Source organism: Danio rerio, chromosome 20, assembly GCF_052040795.2.
Source record: "Danio rerio strain M-AB ecotype USA chromosome 20, GRCz13ab, whole genome shotgun sequence".
NCBI lineage: Eukaryota > Metazoa > Chordata > Actinopteri > Cypriniformes > Danionidae > Danio > Danio rerio.
In genome coordinates, this window is record NC_141040.1 from 25,742,453 (window position 1) to 25,767,424 (window position 24,972).

Below are 24,972 nucleotides of genomic sequence, written 5' to 3' on the forward strand. Positions count from 1 at the left end.
GTTTACAAAAATGAAGATCTGCACCTATTTCAGCACAATAACCAGTGCCTTAATCGACCAGAACCATCTTTCGGGATATTTTATTGCAAGTGTAATAATTTTTTTTTATTTGGGCTCAAGTCTCCTTCATTAACACGGAGGAGGGAGGCTTTATGACTTGTACTGCAGCCAGCCCCCAGGGGGCGATCTAACGGCCGAGACCTTCACTCAAACGCAGGCTTGCGGCACACTTGTTCGTAACTTATTCATTTAGTGGCTAATTCGTACGAATTCGTACGATCTAATTTGTACATTTTAGTACGATTTGCTCATCCCCCAATGACGGTTGGGTTTAGGGGTGGGGTTAGGTGCCACGCCTCCTTTTTAAAATCGTACAATTTCTTACGACTGAACTCGTACAAATTCGTACGAATTAGCCACTAAACTGCCAAAACATAAAATACTTACATTTTCTAGTGAGATCAGGCTGAAAATTTCATATAGTAGTCAATTGTTTCAATGTTCAATTTACCAACATTTATTTTCAGAATATTTGGTTACATCCTCGGGACGGGAATCATACTCTATGACTAAAGCTTAGTGTTTGAGGAGCTAACAAGCACTTTCTGGTCATTTCTTATTAAATTACGCCTCTCCCCTTTCCCTTGCTGTTTCTTCACTATACAGCATTACCTTGTTTATTATGGCTTCTCTTCCTTCTGTTCTCCCTCTGCTCTCCCCATATTAAATTAACAGGGAGAAGTTGTAGATGTGTTTCAGCTGCTGGACATCCAAGTCACATGAGGCGTCACAGTGAATCACTGGATGCTGTAAGAAGACGATCTCTTTCACAAAGCAGATGCTGGAGGCTCTTTCATATCATTCACAGCCTATAATGTGACACGTTCAATTGTATTTTTCTCATTTTCTATGTCTTTATGGCCAGAAGGATAATGGCTTCCAGACATACAGGCACCCTGAGCTTCAGCGCATCCAGTTTTTTGTACGTCCAGGATGGGATAAGACACGTGGGAGCCAGGGGTTTTCCACATGTTGAATAAAGACCATGTAAATGTCTTCAACTTCTTCTTTTAGCACAAAGATTAAAGGAGAGCCTTTAAGGGAAAGTTCAGAGAGAGATTTTATCAGGTTAATGGTCTTCGGAGATAATAATAAGTTGATGAAGTGCATCAGTCTGTTAGAGGCCATCACGTTTATTTCATTTACTATTAATCACAGATTTAATCGACCATCGTGACTTGTTGCTTCTGTTAAAGAGCATTAGAACTATAAAAGGGAATAAGAAGCAAAAGTTTAAAACTAATGGTTTACTTTGTCAAACGGAATTGATCAAAATGTTAAAATGAGTGTTTTGTATCACATCAAACAGACAATCTATAAAATTATTTGCACTGTTAATAAATATCTCTCTTTTTTAATTATTCCAATTTTTTATTTTCTTCAATAATTTAACATTACCATCAGTTTACACATTTTACATCCTTTTAATACCCCCTTTCCCCTCCCCTCCCCATCAGAGGCAGTTACGCACTGTAAACCCTAACAGTCAACTTTTCAAATGAAAGGAGTGTAGTTAACTTAAAGTGTACTAAAAGTTAATTCTACGCATTTGAAAAGAGTTTTGAAGTCAGTGTTGAAGGTAATGATACCTCATTACTTCAACTTAAATTGATTAAGTTAACAGTACTCATGTAGATTTTTTTAACTCAAATGGTTTATAGCAATTGGTATCCTCTAACAGTTTGAGTTGCCCTAACTTATTTGGTTGTACAGTACTCAGTTGGTTTGAGTTCTCTTTGGGTTTTACTGTGCTCAAATCGCTTTATTTACTCAAATGGAGTAAGCTCACAGTACTCATTAGGATTATTTTTTTTTAACTCTAATGGTTTGTTGCAATCGGTTTCCTCAAATAGTTTGAGTTACCTTAACTTTTGGTTTTTACAGTGCAGTAATTAGATGTTGTTAACATAAATCCAGTAAATACAGATAAATAATATAAACTCAATAAATAAAATGTATAAAAAGCACACATACAGAAAATAAAAATAGTAAAACAAATCAACCCAAGCTCATTCTGAAAACGTAGCCCACGTTTCTGCAGACTGTGATTAACATGGCCAGAGGTACGTATGGCCGCATTTAGGTTTTTCAAGCAAACGCTACGGGACAGTGTGACGCCGCTCCTCTTCGCTCTCACCGGCTGGGCTGACGGCTCACCTGGGCTTTCCCTCCGCAATCAGTTTGTCTGGTAAGCTCGTCGTGTTACGTCGGCAGAGCGAAGGCCCGGAGGGGGAGGAAGAGCTGGCCGGGTTCGACAACCAGGTTCGAGTCTGGGGAAGAGCAGTTCCAGAAATCAGGCAAGACAAAAAACAGAATCCAAAAAATAAAGTGAATGAGTTCATAACGGGGCGAGAATCCGAAAACATGGTCAAAATCAGATGAGGACGTATTTTGCGGTCTCCAAAAACATCCGTGGGGCTGTGTTTCCAGAATGAGCCTGGATTGAAAAAAATAGTATAAAATAGAAATAGTATACTAAAATAAAAATAATAGTATAAAAGAATAATAGTATAAATATTAATAGTGGCGCAGTAGGTAGTGCTGTCGCTGGTTCGAACCTTGGCTCAGTTGGTGTTTCTTTGTGGAGTTTGCATGTTCTGCCTGCCTTCGCGTGGGTTTCCTCCGGGTGCTCCAGTTTTCCTCCACAGTCCAAAAACATGTTCAGGTGAATTGAGTAGTCTAAATTGTCCGTAGTGTATGAGTGTGTGTGTGGATGTTTCCCAGAGATGGGTTGCGGCTGGAAGGGCATCCACTGCGTAAAAACTTGCTGGATAAGTTGGTGGTTCATTTCGCTGTTCGCCCCGGATTAATAAAGGGACTAAGCCGACAAGAAAATGAATGAATATTAATAGTATAAAATATAATAATAGTATAAAAAATAAAAACAACGCAATAATAATAACACATGAATAAAACAAATAAAATATTTACACTTTTACTGGGCGTCTCACCACAGATATTTTCCCCATCTTCATAAACATCCAATTATTAAATTACCTGTATGTCATTTTTTTCATACTGTATGCTGCCACATTCCCCAATTCCGTAACACATTCTTGAAATGATAGTGGACCTGCTGAACGACATCCCCTCGTAATGATTTGTCTTCCAATCATAATGCTTATTTGAATCCTTAATACTTTTTTATCACATCTCCAGTATTCAGCAGAGTCCTTCAACCCAAGCCTGAAAAACCTACTTGGAGTCCAATAAAAACGATTAAAAATTGTAAATTGTATTAAGCGTACTTCTGAATTTCTTGACATTACTTTGCAGTTAATAAATATCTCTCTTAATTAATTTTATAAATAAGTCCCTTTTATGGAAAAAAAGATTCAAGAGACCACTTGAAACTTTTCCAGTCAAAAAACATGCTTGTCAGATGCTTACATTCATTTTTAGACAACACAAAACCAGAACACAACATCAGAAGAGTTAATACAGCAACATTTAGTGGAATAAAACTGAATTTAAATTACATGACAACATTTTAATTCCAATTAACTGTCATTTACGGCCCAAAAAAACTCTGAATCAATGTATAGAATATTTATTAGAAATTTAGAAGAACTTATCAGACCTTTACATAGTAAAAAACAAACACAAGCAAATACTTACAGTAGCAATTGTTAGGTGGTGTGGGTCATGTTGAATGTTACAGAATGAAAGTCATGGCATGAAAATATTGTTAGCTTATTTGAATCTTATTTGAGGCCTTTAATTAAAAAAAGAAACAGTTGACTTCAGCATAATTAAATAAGGCAGTTGGTTTATAGGTTTAAACCTACAAAAATATGTTATTACTGCAGTGTTGTATTCCACAACAACATTTTGTATGATGATAGATTTTATCATAAGTATCCACACTTCAGGATCGATCCGTTTCTTCTGGATCGATTAGCCTGTCCGTACTAAACAGCCAGCTGCTCTCTGAGTGTGTGTTGTGGAAGGACATGAACTCTATTCTGCTCTGCACAAATCAATATAGGTGACTTTCCAACTCATGTTTCAAGAGGAAGGATTTAGAGAGGACAAGTGCTGCATGATTAACCATTAAAAGACAACAATTTTAATTCAAGCATCGTATTCCTAAATGACAATATCAACTTTCATCCAGGCTTACACAAAAGCAATTAAAGTTTTAATTAAAACTCTTATTTGGATTTTGGGATTTCCATGATTCATTTCTAATGTGATCACACAGCGGAATGAACCGCAACTTATCCAGCATATGTTTTACACAGCGGCAGGGTCGGCACGTCCATAGAGGCGACAAAGGTGGCCGTATAGGGCGGCAGAATTGAGAGGGCGGCGTCTGCGACACCTCCCTCATCACTCGCGTCCTCAGCAGTTATATCCACGCTTAGGACGACAGAATAGAGAGGGCGGTGTCCATGACACCTCCATCACCACAAGCGTCCAAAGTTATATCCTCGAACCATCCGCGTCCTAAGTTATACCACCTCAATTTGCTAACCAGTCATTTTCGTTTTCACTTTTGTAATGAGGGCAGCGTGATCGTCCGTTGCCCAGAGCAGCAGTTCAGCTTGGTCCGGCCCTGCGCAACGGGTGCCCTTCCAGCTGCAACCCATCTCTGGGAAAAATCAATACACACTCATACACAATGGACAATTTAGCCTACCCAATTCACCTGTACCGCATGTCTTTGGACTGTGGGGAAAACTGGAGCACCCGGAGGAAACCCACACGGACGCAGGGAGAACATGCAAACTCCACACAGAAACGCCAACTGATATAGCTGAGACTCGAGCCAGCAACCTTCTTGCTGTGAGGCAACAGCACTACCTACTGCGCCACTGTATTGCCGCTTTAAGTGTCATCGGAAATATTATTCTAAAATGTATAGGGACCAACTCTCAGTATTAGTTATTATTAGTGACTTATTGCCTATTATTAACATATTGGCTGTTTATTAGTTTTAAATCACATATTTTTGCGTGATTTTATTTTATCAAACCTGATACTTAAACTTAACCTCGAACTTCCTAACTAATTAACTAATCATTATGTAATATTTAATGGTTTGATAATAGCAAGAAATAAACTTTAAAATAAAACATGACCAATATTTTCAAATAGACTGAGATTTTGTCCAATCCAGGCTCATTCTGAAATCGTACCGCTGTATACATTTCTGTAGAGCGCCAAATACGTGCCAGGAGGTACTTTTTTTGCTTTTTTTTCCGCGAACCCACCAGAGGTCGCTGTCTATGCTTTTCCAGATCTCAAATTTCTCTTGCGAATGCCATTCTTGCCTGTTGTTCTCACATAAATCTACCAGAGGCCGCTGTCAACTGACTGACTGACTGACTGACTGACTGACTGACTGAGTGAGTGAACGATTGACTGACCCACCGTCCTCTTTTCCTAAACCCAACAAACTGGTAACAGCAGGAAAGCCTTCCATACGTAGGTAAGCAGCTGGCAAGAGTAAAAAGAACGGCATCATACTGCCCTGTAGCGTTTATTTTAAAGATGAAATCCTGCCATACGTACTTCTGGATACATAATTTGCGATCTCCAGAAATGTACTGTTTATAGGGCTAACGTTTACAGAAGAAGCCTATGTTGATTTTGTCAGTAAATGTTATTTTGGTTGTTTAGTTGTCTACCAAAACTGATGGAGAAACACAATATCCATTTTGATCAATACACATTATTTCCATAATAATGCAGCTCTGGAGAGGATGGGCTGATGGGAGGAGGAATGGGATATTATTTAGGATTTCTTGGGAGCAGATATTTATTTAGGGCACCACAAACTTTCAAAGGTCACTTGAGGAGTAACACAGATTCAGAGGTAAAGAGGATGGATATTTTGTATTGACATTAAACGGCCCAGAACCCTTGTGAGGTTGATCCAGCGGTTAAGTGTTTCCCCACCAGCACCAAAAAGAGTCACAGCGGGCCTCATGCTGGGTCTCAAAACTCTGCTTGTCAAATCCCAGAACAACTGAGGTCGAGGGGTTGAGAAGTTGTTGTAATAAATCACACTGTAATAACAGTGACGGTTTAACATCATGCACTGAATGATTTATGACTGAGACTGTCTGTGGCACAGCATTTTTGCTAAGGCTTTGACTAAACACAAAAACCAAAATGTTTACCACAGAGTGGGGGTCTGGGATATGGCAAACATCTTACAAACATCAGAAAGAATTTGCTTATTTAGGTTTATTTAATGATAAGTTTAGTAATAACCTGTAGGCTAATATTTTCGACATGAGGTAATTATTACTAGCCGGGTTTTCATTCAAATGTTAAGTAAATCCTTATAAAGTTCTCAAAAAAAAAATTTCTCAAATGTAAACTAGTTTATGCTGTGTCTGAAATTGCATACTTACATGGTTTATAGTACAAACAGTAAAAACAGTATGTGAGCTGACTGAGTAGTAGCCTATGTCTGAATTCAAAGAATTCAAAAACATTATGCGAGAAATACCCGGATTACTTACTACTTTCGGCAAGATTCTGAAGTGCATATCCAATGGATGCTAATGCTAATGCTAATGGAATGGGATTGAAGCAAAGCAACTGACAAAACGGCGGCTGTAGTATGTCTGAGTTCCATTCATACTACTCATACTACATACTACATTCATACTGAATAAAACGCACTTTTCTAATGATTGAGTAGTAAATTTAAATTCAAATGCAGCACCTACTGAGTAGTATTTCCATCATGTTGTTAGAGTAACTAAGTGTGGTATTAGTAACATAGTAACCAACAGTAAACAAAACAGGCATAATGAGATTATGATTAGTCATGTTAGTCTTTATGTTTACTACTTCAGAGTTTATTGAGTAAATTTGTTTCAATTCCTCATTATTCCCATTAACCCATTCCAAAAAAAAGTCCAAAACACTCTTAAGTTAGCATAAAACCATTATTAAGCAAATTTTATTTGAAAATTTAATCACTAGTTTTTTATGCGATACTTCAAAATGAATAAAACACAGGGTGATGGAAACCCAGCTGCTGTGTTGTCGGCTCAAACTGCACTGTTAGTTTCTTTGTTTACTTCTAGGGAATAAATTCACTATGCATTTATAAAGTGTGCTTCACACTTATGAGTGGACTTGACCTGTAGAACCACCTGTAGAAACACTCTTCTCTCAGAAAAACAACATCCCTCCTTTCCACTAGCACTTAATTCTTTGAGCACTAAGAGTTCCTTTCTATAATTAGCTCTTCCTGTGAGTAATGCCTCTTTGTGTTGTTTTGCTCAATGTCTCCTCAATTTTAAGTCGCTTTGGACAAAAACGTCTGCCAAAGGATTCAATGTTACAATGGATAGTTCAAAAAAAAAAAATGCAAATTCTGTCATTATTTATCCATTCATCCACTTGGATGTTGGAAAGCAGCAGCCATTGACTTCCACAATATTTTGTGTCCCTATGTCAATTGCTGCTGGCTTCCAACATTCTTCAGAATATCTTGTTTTGTGTTAAATAGAAAAAAAAGTATTAAGTTTAAGTTTACAACCATTTGAGTGAGAGTATTTGATGATGAAATTTACAATTATGGGGTGAACTATCTTTTTAAATACAAAAAATTAAAGTTTAGTTTCAGAAATGAAGGCATGTTTATGTGAAACCATCATGCTTCTATCAGTAAAAGTATTTTGACAGAAACATCTGTACAGCAGAAGAGTCTGAGAGATCAAAGTGCAGGATCTTAACGCAGAACCAAAGCAGTGATTTGAGCACACTGCGGACAGGTGTTTGCACAGAGCAGATTTCTGAAGCTTGAATACTGTCAGCGAGAGAAACATTAGATTAGTGCAAGCTTAAACATCATGGGACAGCGTGTTGAAAGTGACAAGTGACTATTTCAGCATGGAATGAAAATTGATTTCTACATCTATAGTTTTGTTCTTAACATGAATGATTCAGACTCAGTTCAAAGAAATATATATCAATTCCTTGGTTTTCAGCAACATTATCACTTGTCAGATAAAAATAGACTAAAAATGCTAATGCAAATTTCAAGATGACAAAAAAATTAAGCTACAAATTGAATTATATTTGACAGTTTGAAGTATAAAGAAACTTAAATGTAGATACAATTTAGAATTTTCAACTATTGATCAAATGATGACATAAAATCACACCATCCTATACATATGAATATATAGACTTCATATAAAAAATAATAATACTGTATATAAATAAATAGACATTAATACCATTATATAGTCATAGATGAAAAAGTTTTAATCATGCAAAATAAATGTGAATATTTCAATAAAATAGCACTTAACAAGATGATTTACTCTTCATCTTTAGTTGTTTGAAAAAATTAAAGTTTATTTATATTTATTATTTATCAGTAAAATAACATCAGTTTTGCAAATAAACCCCAGTAACACTGCAATGTTTTTTTTTTCAATGATTAATTCTAGGAGTGCCGTATTACAGGTTCAAATATAAATGTTTGCTTTTTTTATTTAACATTTGCTGGAGTTAACCTGAATTGCTTAATAATTTTGTATTTCTGTCCCAATAAAGCATTGCAATTCAGTTATATGTGTATCTTTTACAAATTCACTTCGTCCAGGAGTTTATCATCTTGTTAAGTAAATGAGGGATGTTTTCACCACATTATCTGCTGCCACTGTGTCCTTGTTAAAAGTGTTAATGAAAGAGCTGCTCTTCATTGCTATATTCAGGGCCTTTGGGCAGCAGCGGGACTCAAACACAGCCTCACACGCAACACACTGCGTTTTGCTCTAGTTTTTACAAGTTTGTTTTTGTCTTATTTAACCCCAGCTCATCCACTTAAAGCTATAGTTCACCCAGCTCATCCGCAAGCGGTTCCAATCTATTATTTCTTTTGCTGAACACAAATGAAGATATTTTTAAATAATTCTGGTAATCAGAACCAACTGGTTGACATATTACACTGTAAAAATGCTGGGTTCACACAATTCCTAACTTTTACAACTTTAAGTTGATTTTAAATAAGTTGTTTGAACAAGCAGCAAAAATATATTTTGAGGTTAGGTAGGGACAAAACTGTTTTGGAAGTCAGTGTTTGGATGAATAATTGGTCAGTAAAATTTATTTTTAGATGTATTATGCCTTTGATACAACCCTTAAATCTGAAGAGCTTACGCTAGTGTTTTATAATCATTTTCTAATAATAAGTAACATATTTACGGTAGCTTATACTATACCACACATACAGTAAATACTTTGTTCAGCTGATTAATTTCAAGAGACTTGTTTGTATTAAAATGCTTATTTGGAGTGGACTGACAATAACTGTTATCATTCGGTGCAGTGATCTGGAACTATAATGTGAAAATTAACCAAGACCTGCCTACTGCTTTAGCTGTGCGTTGATCTAAGAAATGATTGGACATCTTGGAATATTTCTCAACCAGTTAGAATAAAGCATCCAACAGGCCAGTTTCATAATCACCAGCGATCGTAACATCGCTGGATCTCACACACAAGCGCTTATGGACTACAAATCTGCCATTCATGGACCACATTTTCATACATGCACTCTGCTCACACACATGCTTCCTCATTCTGACTGATTACGCACGCACCACCGGAGGATTGTCAATGACTGATTACTTAGAGGTAAGCGTGATCGAACACCCAATAAGGGGGGAGAGCATGCCGGCGGCTAATCAGCAGGTCAATCAGAAATGATAAATAACACCTGTCTTTCTAGTGATTGGGCCGGAGAGACTCCCTTCTTAAGAAGAACAAGAGGAGCAGTCGGAAGAGGAGAGAGCAACCACACACACACTGCTGCACTTGTGCTAGCAACTGAAAATAATAAAAACAGTTTGCTTACCTGAATCGCCAACCCAGTCTTCTTCTTTCCCCAACAACGAACTTTACTACACTCACACTACTTAAGCAGCACATACACTCACTCCTGTTGCCGAGACTTGTTTACATCCTGTGACATTACAACGCAGTTCCTTTGTCTTGTTTTGCCTTGTGTTTACCCTTGCCTTGTTATTCTGTTTATCCCTGCCTGCTGCCAGCCTTTTGACCATCTGCCTGTTATAATGACTACGATTCTGGATTGCCTTCATACATCTGTTGCACCCGTGTTGACCATTACTTGCCTGACATCCTCAATAAACCTGCATGTGGATCTGATCTCTGTTGTCAGTGTCACATCCCTGGTTACACCCGTGTTATGAAGAAAGCTTTTCAATTGTTTGCTATTATAACTTGTAATTTGTTAATTGTTTTGTTAATATTTGTTAATACACTCATCCACTTATTCTAAAGGCCATTTAAAGGCCACCTATGATAAAAATAAATGTTTTTAAGCAGTTTACCCAGAGCTGTGTGGAGGTATAGTGTGTCCACTCTCATATTGTAGTGATAGAAACACAATAAGTCTCTTTTTTTAAATTACTGATGTTAAAATAGGATCCAAATCCTAGTGATTTTGAAGCCCAACACAATGTGACCAGAAGTCGCTGTGTACACTTTTTGAGATTTCTCTCACAAGTGCCATTTCAGCCTACTCTTCTCATGTAAATCTACCAGAGGCCGCTGCCAACTGATTTTGATCCTAGTGAATTCGAAGCCCACTGCAATGTGACGGAGGAGTGCGATTTTCCCCGCCCACCGAATTGATTGACAGGTGCCATGTCTTCATAATAACATGTGTACACATGTCCACAGAACATTTTTTTGCAAAGAAAATGGGATTAAAACATATGTAACAACTCTCTGTGATCAGCTGCACCTTAATAATAAATAATTCATTTTAAAAGAAAGTAAAATTGCTATGTAATTTTGAACTGCTATAATCACCATGGTGTCAGTAAACGCACATAGTGTTTGTGTGTGTGTACTGCATAATGGCATTTGTGTGGGACTCATCAAATCAGAAAGGCTTGAATAAACTCCACCACAAACACATTAAATAAACTTACTTGGTATTTTTGACTAGTGATCTTAATTTAGCTTCATCCGTGTCTGTCTTTGTCACTGACTGCTGTTTATCTGACGTAACGCATGAGAAGCAGACACACACGCTGGAGTGGTGTGTGGGGAGAATCAGCTCATTTAGATTTTAAGCTACAGGCTACAAAAAAGCTACATATCTCTCAGACACCAAAATGGGCAGATTGTACATTATATAATAAATAATCTGATGGGTATTTTGAGCTGATACTTTACAGACACATTCTGGAGACACCAAAGTCTTATCTTACATCTTGTAAAAGGGGTAAAATAGGTGCCCTTTAAATGTGTTGATGTCATTGGTGCATGAACATTACCTGTTTGTTGTCAAACTATTTCATAACTGTAATAAGAGGCAACTCAAATATGTCTTAACATTAAAACAAATTACATAAAATTATTTATTAACATGTGAACCTTTCTGGATTCATGGAAGCTATGGAAATTAAAGATGTAAAACAGAAAATACAATAGGACTATTGTTATAGTTTACATCCCTCAAAATGGTCTATACACTTCCAGAAATGAAGGTATAAAACGTGTCACTGAGAAATGCCTTTTAAAAAGTTACATGTTTGTACTTAATGAGCCCATATAGGTATATTTTACATATGGGTACCTTAACAATCCAAGAAAAGTGCCTTTTGAAATTATTACTACACTAACACCATTAATGTACCAATATGGACCCAATAGGTACAAATGTGTAAAACAATATTAGCCTGGTTTGGACGCAACATGTTTCCTCTGTAAAAACACAAAATAACATTAAATATAAAATTCAAGCTGATCTAAAAAAACAAACAAACTATACTTTACATTTTAAGAAGGGGTTGCAAAGGCATTCGGTGGCATTTAATGTCTGAAAATGAACAGTTGTCGTAATAAACATGATTCAAATCAGCCAATCTCTTAAAATGCCCTTTGTCTTTGCAAACATGCATTTTTCTGTGGCTTTAGCAAATACCTGCTGGTAATCAGATTTATGGTTGTTTTGCTAATACCCAAACTGGACAGCGTTGATCTCACCGAACGTTGCATTTCACGTGTTTCAGACACACCATGAGCTCTGAAAAACACATACTGAACATACCGATCCACGTTTTGTGTTTCTCCCTGTGCCGTGTACTCAGTGTTTGTGAAGGTTTAAGTCTTGAGCAAGAGCTTGTATGAGAGGTCACTGATAAGAGGAATTCTGGGATATGAACAGAGACCTTTCCACCTCTGCCGGACAGTTATCATTTTCGTGTGTGTTTGATGGGTGATCTGCATCCTGTCAGTTCTCAGGTTGAGCCAAGAATTTTCTACTTATCTTGAACATCTCTTTCCCTGTGTCTTATCCCTTCGCTTTTATCACACTACGCTAAGCTGTAAAAAATGTTATTGCCTAAATCTGAAAAAATAAAATTGCAATTCAAATTCAACTTACATTAAACTTGCTTAAACATAAGTTTGATTATTGATTTTTAAATGTAATATTTTATTAATTTATTTTTATACTTATAATTTTATTAATTTAAATATACAAAAATATTTGTTGTCATGGCGTTGCTATTGATAATATACCTCAAACGTTCTGTAAGAATCAAATTGTTCATAATAAAAACACCATATTTACGCCTTAATTTTTTTGTTGAATTAAATTATTTTTTAGCTTACTTATATCAAACTGACCTGATATTAAGTTCATGTTTGTATAACTAAAAACAGTAGTTGATACCTGATTAACTAATAATAATGTAACTTGGAGTTACATTGTTTAAGTGTTCCCTTTATTTTTTTAACAGTATTTATTATATTATATTATATTATATTATATTATATTATATTATATTATATTATATTATATTATATTATATTATATTATATTATAGTTTATTATATTATATTATGTTATATTATGTTATATTAAATTATTTTATATTATATCATTTTATGTTAAATTATATTATATTATGATATATTTTATGAAATTATATTATATTTTATGAAATTATATTATATTATACTATATTATATTATGTATAAATAATTATTTTAACTACTCAAATATTATTTAATATTACTTAATTTCATTTCTTAATAATAATTTAATTTTAATTTCTGAAATAACATGGTACTTTATTCTTTTTTTAATTATAATTTTTATAATGAATTCATAGGACAAATTATTCATTAATGAAGGTGAAAAACTGAAAGTTAGTGAGTTATTATATCTCTTTGCAATAACCATAATGTACACCAATAGAGTTTCTGCATGATTTTTTTTATGTTTTTGGTTGTGTATAGACGCTCTGGGGGCTTCACAGCATGATTGTATGATTACAGCCCAGCCGAGCGGTTAATGGTTTTCAGCCCAGGGCTCTTTCCATGATTGAGATGAGGCTGATTGCTGATGGCTCTAATGTGGATCTCTACTAGAGAGAGATAGAGATGCACAACAAAAGCACTGCTCTGTTCACCAGCTGCTCTGCCTATTCCTGAGAAACCAATGTTTCCAGGAGCTCCATGACCTGGAATGATCACATATGCACTATAAAAGCACCTACAGCCCAACGGATTGAGTATTTAAAGACAGAAATTATTATTTTTATTAAAGGTTCCATGAAATTAAAATAAAGTTTTCAGATGTTAGTATCAGTATTATTTGAGTTTAGGATATCTATAAGCTAGTGTGCTCTAAAGCAGTGATAAAATTTGCATTTAGAAGATATAAAACTGATTTAAAAATGTAAAGCTTGTAGTTTGTCACTTCCACCCAAATGGATCAATGGTTTTACATAAAATAAAGCCTCACCCAATTTTAGACATGCAAATTTAACAGTACCATGTTCCCCTACGACAGGGGTAGGGAACCTTTGGCGCATATAGCCAGAAACATTTGTCCACATATATGACAGGGACCTATATGTCCACATATACTGTAGGCCAGAAACTTATATGTCCCATATAACCAGAAACATATTTCCACATATACTGTATGCCAGAAACATATATGTCCACATTTATGTCAGAAACATATACATCTGCATATATGCCAGAAACATGTATTTCCCCTACATGTATAACTCATGTCCCATATAGCCAGAATCCTATATGTCCACATATAGGCCAGAAACATATATGTCAACATTTATGTCAGAAACACATACGTCCGTATATATGCCAGAAACATGTATGTCCTCATATTCTGAGAGGGGTCTGGATGCAGACCTGGTGCAGTGCAATCTGAGCTGCATCCAATGCTTTTTAATGCACTCAACTTACCCCACCCCTAACCATCGCTGGGTGATGCAATCTCAGCCTGCATCATAAAGGCTGCATCCAGATAATATTGCATATTCTAGCCGAAATAAAATAAATAAGACTTTCTCCAGAAGAAAAAAAATTGGAGACATACTGTGAAAATTTCTTTGCTCTGTCAACCATCATTTGGGAAATATTTAAAAAAAAATACAAAAAAAATCAAATTATTCTGACTGTATATGCCAGAAACATATATGTCCACATAAATGCCAGAAACATATGTACCAATACCATCAAAACAACAAAAAGGCATCATCTACTAATGCTCAGCTGTATCTCTTCAGGCTCTACTCAAATTCAATCCCCCTTCATGAAAGCAGTTCTACCAGTGTACCTCTGAGGCTCATAAAGCTGAGCCCATCTGGACAGACAGCCATAGGCTGGTGGAGAAACTCACTTACCGTCTCTGCAGCTGGACATCTGTCCCGAGAGAATTCTTTCATCTGCCTTTACCATGACTCTGTATACCTCTGCTTAGATGAAGATGGCAAGAATCGGACAGATCCAGCATATGGTTCTTTTCATTTGAAGCTCAAGCACAGATGCCTATTAACAGATTAAATTTTAATTAATGTAATGTGTAGATAATGTAACACATGCCAAAATGGATTGTAGACGATGTAACGCTTTTAACTTAATTTTACACAGGAAACATTATTTTTCTTTAAATAGACATTTAAATGTAGACAGTTTGACTAAAACAAGGCTAAACTTGGGCTGTCAGTGAAAATCTAATAGACATCTAAGAATAGCCTAAAACTAGACTATTAGACAGCCGATTGGACAGACTTTAAATGTGTAGTCACTCATTTTTGTTTATTTGATGAGTAGTTTTGGCCTATTCTTAGACGTCTATTAGATTTTCACTGACAGCCCTAACATAAGCAACGTTTTAGCCAAGATGACTGTTTTAGACATCTATAGACATCTTTTAAAAACAAAAAAATGCTTGCTGGGTGACTACTGCTTATATAGCAGTAGCGGGAAATTAGCTCTCCTGAACTCTCTCTGGCCTTTCATGCAGCTTTCTAGCATAACTAGCGTCTTTCCTTTAGGAAAAGTCTATTTCCTCCCTGTGCCCATGTGCAAGATTCTAGACTTCCACACCTTCCACTGGTATGCATTTATGTTTATTTTTTGCAAAAAATCACCTAAGCAGATGCTGGCTTGACTTATTTAGAAAGACAAAATTACACATTGGGCATGCTGCTAATCATTTCCACTGGCGATTATGAATATCCTAAAGGAAAAATCCCTCAGAATTGAACATTATGTCATTGTTTACTCACCCTCTCATGACTTTCCAAACATGAATGCTGTATTTTTTGTTCATGGAAAACAGTTTTTGGAGCATGATGGGTCCTGGTTACTATGAGCTGTTGTTGTAAATAAAGAATAATTCTTCCATTGTTCCACTGAAAAACAAGGATATGGCTTTAAAATAGCATATGATGAAATAATGTCCAAAATTATCCTTTAGAAACCACCCTGCTTAAGTAGTGTTTGAACACCAGCCATGTTCAATAACGCCAACCATTTTTACCGTGAGGGGTTGGTGTAGTTGAAGAGGTTAAAAATACAGAATTGAATAGGTAATTTGATGAGTGAAAGAAAAAAACTCATTAACCCCCGGTCCCAGCTGTATCCTTTCCAGCAACAACCCCAGCTGGGGTCTCAAAGCAACTTCCACTGCCTATCGCCAGAAGAGCTGAAAAATGTATTGCATGATCCTTTATTGCGCTCTTGTGGTCATATTGGGCACTACATTCACAATCATTCATTCTATTATTCTTTCTTTCATTAATTCATTCATTTTTCTTCTGCCTAGTCCATTTTTTCAACACAATGGAATGAACCACCAACTTATCCAGCATGTGTTTTTCACAGAGGATGCCCTTCCAGCTGCAACCCAGTACTGGGAAACACTTATATACTCTTGCATGCACACTCATACACTATGGCCAATTAAGTTTATTCAATTCACCATAGTGCATGTCTTTCTTTGGACTGTGGGGGAAACCGGAGCAACCGGAGGAAACTCGAATGCTTACATGGGGAGATAATGCAAACTCACATAAATGCCAACTGACTCAGTTGAGACTCAAACCAGCGACCTTCTTGCTGAGAGGCGAAGTTGCTAACCACCGTGTCGCATAAAATGTAAGTCAATTTTTACTCAGATATTCTCATGTGATTTTAAACATGTACTTGTTTCTTTCTTCTGCTGAAAACATTCATTCATTCATTTTCTTTTCGGGTTAGTCCCTTAATTTATCCGGGGTTGCCACAGCGGAATGAACCGCCAACTTATCCAGCACGTTTTACGCAGCGGATGCCCTTTCAGTCACAACCCATCTCTTTTTAAACCTGCTAAAAACAAAAGCAGTTATTTTGAAGAATGAATAATCAAATTCCTCACGATCCTTTCTTCAACCACTAAGAGGCGCCAGTTATCAGATACTGTTCAATCACATTTGTTCTCTAGGTGTTTATTAAAAAGAAAAAAAAAAAATAATAATAATAATGTAAAACTATGCCTTTTTTGAGGTTCCTGAGTATTTCATTCAATTAAAAGCCTGCAGTCCATAAGAGTGGACGAATGTCATCCAATCATCCAGCATGACATCACTCCACTCCAGACACAGACATAAGCCACATTTAAAATGTGTTTTATTTTATTTTATTTTATTTTATTCAGATGTATTGTAAAAAAAAGGAATGCACTTACTAATTAAAGTAAAAAATATTTTGTAACATTGCAAACTTTAGATCAGGAATTTTTCAAATATGTCTGTCAATTAGGATATGCAATGGGTCCAAATTTGTTACTGAAAGTAAATCCCAGTAATGCTAATTTAACTTTTATATAAAAAGAAACTATATAAATGTACTAACTCATTGCTGAAACAATTTCATATGTAGAATATACAGATCTTGAAGTTCTTAAATGTGTTGCAGATGAATACATCTCAGATGTGGACATTATATGGAGTGATGAGGAAGATAACGTTTGTTAAAAACAAGGTGCAATCTAAACAACAAAAACCTCAAAATTAGAGTAAAGATGTTGCAAGCTGCTTGTGATTTAAAAAATAAATTTCAAGATTATACCACCAAACAAGTGTGTTTTTTTTTTTTTTAGTATTTTATGTTGGCATAGTGTTCGGAAAGTACAACTGTTCTAACCTGATGTCCATTGAGATTAAAAAAAAGTATATTTAAAGGTTGTTAAATTTTTATTATTATATTTTGATGTCATTTATACGAACCTCAAGACCTGTGAAAGCATACTTTTATATCAAGGCTGCTCAAACTTTTTCATATGAAGAGCCAAAAACCAAATATCATTTAGAGCCGTGGGCTGAAGGCAAATATACCCTATTTTATTAATTTTCATAATATTGATAAATAGAAAACATTACTTTGAAAAGTATTAACTAATGCAGCATAACTTTTTAATTATAACTTATTGCAATACAAAGCATCACATTTATAACAGTCTGCATTTGCCTTGATTCGCTCACCAAAGTCTCTGCATTGACTTCTATGCGTCTGATGAACTAATCTGATTAATTCAAACCATTTAAATCAAATCATTTAATTTGAATTAGCTTTATTTTGTAGCTATACAATAAAACAAACAAATAAAAGATTACAGGCAATCTCGAAAAGCAGTGGTCTCAAACTCAATTTCTGGAGGGCCACAGAGCTCTGCATAGTTTAGCTCCAATCACCTCCATCTCACACGTGCTTAATAGTCTCCAGTAGTCTCGAACACCCTGATTGGTTGGATCAGCAGTGTTTGATTAGGATTGAAGCAAAACTGTGCAGAGCTGCAGCCCTCGAGGAATTGAGTTTGAGATGCTCTAAACCATCCCTATCATTCTCCCTGTTTCTCAGATGACATGGTGGGTCAAATCAAAGGTTACCATGGGCCAACTTGTTTGGGTATCTCTGTTTTACATTTTTTAGAAACTTGGAATTAGGATCTGAAGGGGTTAAAATAATATTGCACTGCTGATAAGCAAAAAAAATATATATACACATTTTTTTTTTTTTTAAACGCAGGTAAGGTATGTTTTGATGTTAGTTTGCTGGTTTATACTGGTTCTGGATTGTCCTTTACTGGTCATTTGGCCAATATATGGCCAACAAAAAACTAGCAAGAGTCAGCAAAAACTAGAGCAAACCAGCAAACCAACATCAAAATATCTGCTGTTTTTTTTCCAGCATGGTGTATATTTGTGTCCTGTTCATGTTGAATGCCTCATGCTCTATGGCCACATTAACTGTAATGTCTTCCCTCCATTTTCATTTCATTCACAAAAGCTTATTTTCACGCATTGTATCCACATTAACGGCCAGATCATGAAATGTTAATAGCTGTTTTCGGCTGTTTTGTGGAAACATTTATCTTATTATGCAGATGGATACAGTAGTTGAATACAATATCCAGATTATTTGAGAAGGGAAATGAAGAGTCATTTAACCAATGTAAGGACGTCGCCTAATGGGGCTGTCCTGTGTCAGTTAGGTAATGTCATTACCATTGAAAAGGCTTGTATTATGAAGCCGACCATCTTTTCTTTTGATCAAATGAGCAAATGTTGAAAAGTACAATTGATGAAAAGAAGACTCAACAAATTTGTAGTTACGTCATATTTATATTCTAACATCTGCGTCCGACTAGAAACTGTGAAATAAATATGTCAGAGAAGATGTATGATTCTCTTTATAGCTTAAAAACACAGGCACACATACAGTATATTAAATAGGATATACTGTAAAACCTAACAGTCGTTTATCAAATGAAACGAGTGTAGTTAATTTAAAATTGACTGAAAGTTAATCCTACACATTTGAAAGGAGTTTTGAACTCAATGTTGAAAGTAATGAGTTAATTAAATACTTCATTAAGTCAACTTAAATGGAGTAAGTTCACAGTAGTCATATAGATTAGTTTTTTAACTCAAATGGTTTGTTGCAATCGGTTTGAGTTGCCTTAACTTGTTTTTACAAGGTTTTACACTGGGTTGGTTTGTGTCCTCTTCATTTATTGGGTTTTACTGTGCTCAACTTGCTTCATTTACTCAAATGGATTAAGTTCACAGTACTCATTAGAATTAGTTTTTGAACTTAAATGGTTTGTTGCAATCAGTTTCCTCAAACTTTTTGGTTTTTACACTGTAGTCAAAAATATGTAGAACAAATATGAAGTTAAATCGAAAATAAATGTATTGCTGGTAGTGTCTGTTAAGGATTTTAGTACATTTTTGGTCACACTTAGAACAGTTCTCATTATCAACTATTTAGGTAGTTAGATTCTGTACTAGGATTAGGAATGCAGAATAAGTTACACTAGAATATGTGCTTTTATAAGTTCAAATAAACAGCCAAAATCCTAATAATAGGCAGGTACTAAGTAGGGCCAGACAAAATTTGCAGACATTTTATGCTAATTCTGCAGAAAACTTTATGAAGTTTATTTATAAACTAATTTTGAGAGGAGCACGCTTATGATTGATAGCAGCTGATCCTCGTTAGCTAACGCACGATCCACTAATCAGACGATTCCGAAATCACTACCAAAGCATCTTACCTTAGCCATCTTTGTCTAAAAGAATCTAGATCCACTTATTAGGTAAACAAATTTACACACATTTATACAAGTCAATAATTGGTTTAACGATGGGCTAAAAATCTGCAGATTTCTGCACACGCAGATTCAGTGTGCACCTACTAATAAGCCACTAGTCAATAGTGAGAACTTGTACTTAAACTAAACTGTTACAAATTCTATTTATTTATTTATTTATTTATTTATTTATTTATTTATTTATTCATTCATTTGATTATTTAGTTAGTTAGTTAGTTAGTTAGTTAGTTAGTTAGTTAGTTAGTTAGTTAGTTAGTTAGTTATGCTATGTAAATGTATATGTGTGTGTATTTCTTTATTTTGTACTGAGGAAATGTATATGAATGTACTTGTGTCTTTTGCAAGCTTGCTTTATAATGTCATTCATGTTATGTAAATCTAAAAACAGTAAATGTATAGTAGGAATGCGTGATACTGTAAAAATTACACATTGCAATATTTTTTTTTGCGATATATATTGCAATATGAATACAATTTCACTGGATGAGTCGAATAAAGGTTTGTAAAAAATCTATCATTTTAGATTCTGTAGGGGACTGCAGAAAATATAATTCAGCACTTGGGCACAATAAGCCTTGTATAATAAGCATTTTATTTATATTATTGAGCACAATTTTTGTATAATAAAAATCTACTAGCATTGAAAAATTCAGTAAAGAAAAATATGCTTATTAAATATGCACCGTTTTATTGTTTTCTGAAGAGTCAGAATGTATTCAGGTACAGTAATTGAATAATCAAATGTAAATAGTCTTCATTTTATAAACAATTCCATAAATTTATTTGTTATTAATTCTTCAAAGTATCAAACGTACGGTACATTTTTTTAGGTCTGAATTCTTTTAAAACCCTCACACAGTCACAGGCCTCAAAAAACACTTGTAAAAAGATAAATTCTCAACATATACTTGCAATGTGACTATTGCGAATAATCACATATCGATGCTGAAACACTATATGGTCCCACTTTATATTAAGTGTCTTTAACTACTATGTACTTACATAAAAAATAAATACAATGTATTTACTGTGTTTATAATGTATTTGAGAACACTTGTGGTGCTTTTAAGTTGGGATGGGGGTTGGGTTATGGATAGGTTTGGTGGCATGGGTAGGTTTAAGGGTGGATTAAGGTGTAAGGGATGGGCACCAGTGTATTTACAAATGTAAAAACAAAAGTTAATTACATACAGGTATTTAATCAAGCATAAGTACACAATAAATACATGTATTTACACAATAAGCACATTGTAACAAACTATTAATTCTTGTGTAAGTACATATTAGTTAAGGCCACTTAATATAAAGTGGGACCCACTATATTGTGCAGCATATTGTTTAAAGCTAAACAAATATAATGAATGTGCTAGAAAATAGTTATATAGTAGCCTATATAACTGCTCTCCTTGCTGTTTATGTCAATATAAGCTTATAAAAGTCATGTTTACTAAAACACCACGTCAATGAAAAAGTTAGATAAAAATGCAAGCACAAACACTCTTCATTGCAATCAATACACAGCATCGTCTGGCCTTGGGCAAGTAAACACATAGCTAATTTGTCACTTCAGTATGCCTTGACTTGCTTTTGGTAGTTGGGTTATTGAGAATAATAAAAAAAAAAATCAAACATTAAAATCAGTATTCAACAGCTGGTCTGGTGAGGAGTCTACTGGCCGAATATAATGAAAGGTGTCAGACCATCATCTTCCCAAATGGCTTTTCACACTGAAATATGTGCATGCAGAAAGTGTCTTCGTAATGCATGCTGACATTTGTGCTGTTCGACAGCAAGAGCGGCAACAAACGGGTGTAAAAAGTACTCTGAAAATATACTTCTAGATCCTGAGCGATAATTTTATCTGTCCGGAAACATAGTAAAAGAAAAAGTTAAACTGTAAATTGTACTTAAATATCAATAAAAGCATAGCTACACTCTTAAAAACAGGTCTTTATTGGCATCCATGAAGATCCATAACATACATGGAAGCTTTTTATTTCCTGCCTTTTCATTTAAACTTCAAAATAATGGTCTTAAGTTAATGTATTTATTAACATGAACAAACAAATAACATGTATTATGGTATTTATTCATCTTTGTTAATGTTAGTTCACATTATTTCAGTTAAATAATGCTGACAAGCACAACTTTGGATCTTAACAGTGCATTAGTACCATCTTCTGGAAACATATTTTTAAGAGCGCAGTCTAGTAGAGATCATGCTAAATCATCTTATCACCATCAACAAAATCTAAAACACAGCACTGTGGACCAAAAAAAGTGATAAAAATATGGCAGAAAATATGATGATATGTATGTAAGAATGTTGATATATAATTCTTTAGATGAAGAATAATTCATTTACATAATTACTGTTATTTAGTGCCTATTTATAATCTGTAACCAAAGGGGAGTCGGGGTGACAACAGAGTGAGAATCCACATGCAGCTTTATTTAGAATTTTCAGGCAGGCAGTGGTTAACAGGTACAAACAGTGTCATAAGGGTAATCCAGAAGCGTAGTCAAGGTCACAGGCAATGGGGCAGCAAACAATGTAAGCAAGAAAAGCCTCAAGAAACACGAACGGACTAAACACGGAGAATGCTATAAATGTTACAGGTCAATGACAACGAGACTCAGCAATGTGAAATTAAATTAATTAAATTATGGATAATTTTACAGATTCTCTGTATGAAACAATGGGAGATAATCTGGAGAAACACAGCACAGTGCTTAAATAAACTTTCTGTGAATATGTGAGACTTGGCTGCTGCAGGAAATTAACTAAACTAATAACACTGTAAACAGAAAAGTACACCCCAACCTGTATGTTTATAATTAACATTCGTTATGAAACCAGTTTGTAATATCATACAGCACAGACAGAAATAACTTGAAATTGATTATACCTGAAGCCAGACATATCAAATTAAGAAAAAAAGTGATTTCAGGTTTCTTTGAGTTAGTTTGCCCTCAACCTGACTCTATAAACATTTGTAAATCACTGTTGTTTGCAGCTATTTTCTTTTTTGTGCAAACATTTTAAACGACATTCAGTGTTAAGAAATGCTGGGTTTCACAATCAATTTGTCTTAGGATAACATAAGGAAATTAAGTTAACCTATTAGGTTTTTTTTTTTTTGTTAGTTTTTTTTCACAAATTTAAGTGGATTAAACAATTAAGTTGCCTCAAAAATGGTGAAACTTTATTTTGATTGTCTGTTGAATTAAGGTTACATTGCATTTACATGCCAACTACTTCTTATTAGATTATAAGTAGACTGTTGGGGTTAGGGTTACTGAAGTTGACATGTACAAGTAAAGTTTCTTATAGTCAATTAAATGTCTGTTGAAGGAGTATTAAGAGATATTAAGCAGACAGTCTACTAATACTCAAATTGACCATCAAAAAAAAAAAAAAAAAGCGTTACCCAAAAAACCCTCAAGAATCATTTTAAATAATTAGTTTGAAAAAATAGCAATTGTCATTTTTTGAGCGTTGATGGCAGTTTTCCAAAGAAGAGTGTAAAATCCCTGGATGAAACATGCACAGCACTTTCTGAATATTTAAGCTACATTTTAGACTAAGCTGAGAATATTCGTACATTTATATAATGCAGATGTCCTTGTATTTACAATCATAAAGAACACCAATGTGAGGTTTTCTTAACATACAAAAACATGAAAAATGTGAAGTAGCCACTTGGGAAATAAGTAACGGTGTTCTTCTTAGCGGGGGAACACGGTGACACTTGTCTCTTTGAGTAAGTTATGCAATATCAAAGAAGGCCCCTGGGCTTAGCAGGACTGATGAAATGTTGAAAGAGACACTAAGAGGAGCACTGCCACCTCTGCTGACTGTATAATAATTCCCTACTTCGCTACTTTCGATACTCCCCTACTGCATTTTCCTCGCCAGCTCTAACATATGAAAACACTGAAGCTCGTGTATTTTGAAAATGAAAACTATAAGGTGAGGTTGTAAACAGAGAGTGAACGAGGAAGATGAAAAGCAATTAGTAGAGCGTAAAATCAGATTGGAGACCAAAATTGCACTCAGAGAAATACGGGAGCTAGTGTAATTAGTGTGTGCGTTTGTGGCCGATAATTACAGAGGTATATTTTATGCTTTATAATAATTCAGGGAACGACAAGCACTGCAGAATGGCAGAAATTTCAGCTTTGAAAAACGAGTTTTGATTAGGAATTGGGGAAATAAGCAATTCCTCTGCTTCAGGATAAAGTTTTTCTTAATGAAATTAGCTGGAAAGTAGCTCTAAAGGGATGTTGTTTCAGTTATAGATGGAACATCTTTACTAGTTTATATGCACATGATTTATTTGTGACCAAAATCGCATTCTCTTTCAAATCTTTTAGTGTCCTAATATTGCCAAAAAGTATACACATGGCATAACCGACAAAACTGGTGAAAAGCAGAACTTTCTTTAATATAATTTATATCTATAATGTATGATTGCCAAAGAAAATAAATAATAAATGTAGTTAGATTTGTTTAAAATCATTTAAAACGTAAAATATGGTATGGTGAGGAGTTTTACCAGTACTTTTATACAAATTTTAAGTAATGAAGAATGATTTGTGTAAAATAGGTTTGCTCTCTTATAGTCGTAAATGTACAAATTTACAACCCCTAAAAAACATACTGCAGTGAATTTTTGAAGCTCATTTGCGGATCATCACTCTTACACTCAAAAAATGATAGATTCAACACAAATTTGGGCCACTTTTGTTCTGATTATTCTTTACTTTTTAAAATCATTACTTTTTCAGGGTTTTATCAGCAGGAAAGCATGGGGAGCAGAGAGAATGTAAGGATAGGCATAGGACAGGGGTGTCCAAACTAGATACAGGGGTCCTGCATAATTTAGCTCCAACCTCCTTTAACACACTCCCTGGAAGCTTCTAGAATATCTAGAAAAAGCTTGATTAGCTAGTTCAGGTGTGTTTAATTCAGGTTA

General features: G+C 34.9%; 1 long non-coding RNA gene across 2 annotated transcripts; it reads right to left on the reverse strand.

Moving 5' to 3' along the window:
* Positions 1-501: 501 nt before the first annotated feature.
* Positions 502-16,056, reverse strand: LOC147832202 (uncharacterized). 2 transcript variants are annotated; one of them, XR_015518357.1, is made up of 5 exons: positions 15,881-16,056; positions 15,627-15,752; positions 14,739-14,883; positions 2,218-2,330; positions 502-1,094 (listed from the first exon to the last, which is right to left on the reverse strand). It is a non-coding gene; the product is annotated as an uncharacterized LOC147832202 (long non-coding RNA). The 2 variants fall into 2 exon arrangements; XR_015518358.1 differs by lacking the exon at positions 2,218-2,330 and having other exon boundaries at positions 15,881-16,044.
* Between the last annotated feature and the right edge of the window lie 8,916 nt (positions 16,057-24,972).